The sequence below is a fragment of the Pteropus vampyrus genome, unplaced genomic scaffold, assembly GCF_000151845.1.
Source record: "Pteropus vampyrus isolate Shadow unplaced genomic scaffold, Pvam_2.0 Scaffold10, whole genome shotgun sequence".
In the NCBI taxonomy this organism is placed as follows: domain Eukaryota; kingdom Metazoa; phylum Chordata; class Mammalia; order Chiroptera; family Pteropodidae; genus Pteropus; species Pteropus vampyrus.
The window spans coordinates 14,331,376-14,333,997 of NW_011888791.1; positions in this window are offsets into that span (position 1 = coordinate 14,331,376).

Genomic DNA, 2,622 nt, shown 5'->3' on the forward strand with positions numbered 1-2,622 from the left:
TCATATTGGTTGCTCCATGTTATACAAGATTACATGTCAACCTTATAATTGCTTCATGTCAAACCTCAGAGTCATCTTTGACTCCTCTTTTTCTCATATCCTACACCCAATCCAACAGCAAATCCTTTGGGCTCCAATTTTAAAAGATATCTAAAATTCAACTATTTCTCATTATGTTTGTTGCTACCACTCAAATCTGAGCCACCATCACCATTCAACTGGATTGCTGTGACAGCCTCCTAACAAATTTCTGTTTTCATCATTACTTGCCCCCCCCTTGCAATGTACACATAATCTATTCTTTACCCAGCATTGTAATCATCATATCACTCTACTCAAAATCATCCAGTGATTTCTCATATTATTTAGAGTAAAATCCAAAATTCTTGAATAGGCTACAAGACCATCTCTAGTATGGACCTCTCGATATCTATATGATCTCATATTCTATTCCTCTCTCTCTTGCTTATTTTGCTCCAGCCACATTGGTCTCCTTGGTGAACCTAAAACATGCCAAACATGCTCCTACTTCTGGGTCTTTGTCCTTGCTGTCTCCATTGCCTGCAATGATCACACTCCAGATATCCATATGACTTACATCTTTTTCCCATCACATTTCTGTTCAAAAGTCATCTTTTTTATGAAGTCATTTCTGTCTATACTCTTATGTAAAATAGCACCATCCATTATTTTCAACCTTGTCATTCTGCTTTATTTTTCTCTGTAATACATATGAAGGAAAAAAACCCTGTATGCTAATTTTCTGTTTTCTCCCTTTCAGAATGAAGGCTCCTTGAGAGCAAGAACTTTGTTGATTAACGCCATATTCCCAGTCGCAGGGGGAGAGCCTGACACATAATAGGTGTTCACCAAATATATATTGTCAAATAAAAAAAACTTCTACTCATCCTTCAAGACTTCTTTCCCAGAGACTTCCCTGACCTACTCAAAAATAACAAAAAGAACTTTCTTCTCTCTTCAGACTTCCAGAGAATTTTGTTTTACATCTCTTTTATAAACCTCTGAAGATCTCTTTTCACTATGTGAAGATATCTTCTTTGTATTTGATTCCCTGGCACTTAGTATAACATCCTTTAACAAATATTTGATGAATGAATGAATGAATGAATGAATGAATTGACAAAAGGTCTATGTTATAAACATAATTATTGGGTAAATGGAATAAATCCTTCCATCTCTCACTCTTTTGTACTTCTACTCTTATCCTTCTTCCAACCACCACACCTGAACCCTGAAACTTGCTGTTACCATCTCCCCTAACAATGCCTTCTTATAGTCACATTTCCTTACTCCTGCCTCTTATTAATCCTAGATAAGCAATCTCAGGAACTTATTTTTAAAGTAAAATTATAAAATTTTAAATCACTGAAGTTAAGCAGCACTGAAGTTTTGAATATCTAATAGGTAATTCTCATCCTGTCCTTTCTTTATGAAGAAAATGCTCTGCAATAAAAATTGGAGAAAAAAGACAGTGAGTGTCATGGGTAGCTTATGCTACCAATAGCAGCATTTCTTTAGACATTCTTAAGACATTCTTGAAATAAGAGTGATTTAAAATACAACAAATATTCAAATTCATGCACTTTCAACTTCATTATCAGCACTACTTTTATTACCAAAAATTATCATTGAAGCCTTGACATACCATAAGAAGCACACAGAAAATTTTGAGGTAAATGCCTCTGGGGAATCACAGATGCAGAGCCAAACATTACAGTTGTCAAGCAGTTACCCACAGGTGAGACACTTCTCCAGTGGGAATTGAACACCGCTTTCTTTAAGACAAGAGAGATTGCAGTACTGTGGAATATTAGAGCATGAAGCTCAAGAGACCAATTGACTTGATTAACGTCGCTCAACAAATGGCCAAATCAGAACGTGAACTCATACTTGAACTCAACTTCAGATTCCACATAATGTGTGCTTTCTGCTACCTGCACACATGCACACACACACACACACACACACACACGCACACACACACCTGTGAATTCTATCATATTAAGGTGTGTTTCCTTTTTTCCGCATCCACAATGGTAATAACAAGAAGTGAAAGCTCTTTTATTATAAAGTAAACGTCCATTTTCCTTCTTGATAGGTTTTCAGATTTTCCTCTAAAAGTATTTAAAAGTACTACTCAAGTTGTTCCTAGTTGTCTAGAATGGTTTATGCTGCCATTAGCTTCTATAGCACCATCATTAGAAAAATGGGCTGTACTTCTTCTTAACCCTCCACATACAGCCAAAATGGGGTTACTTTAAAAGGCAAGATGTCAAAAGCAAATAAATCCTTTGTACTATAATGAGCATAATGATAGATAATGGCTCTTATGTGCAATAAACAATGCCCAGCCCATAAACAGCCTTTCCACCCAGATACTCTATTTAATCCAATAATATATTCCAGGTAATTTGTGGAACTAGATGAGAAATTACCTTCACCAATAAGACTAACTGTGGAATTTACTAAAATATACCATGTCGAAAATAATGGAAGCAGAGTTTGCAGAAGTAAAATTATGGCATTAAAAAACCCCATTACATGAATTTATTTTCCAAGTGGCCTGCCTCGTAGCAGCTGTAGAGATGAGAGCATTGTGGC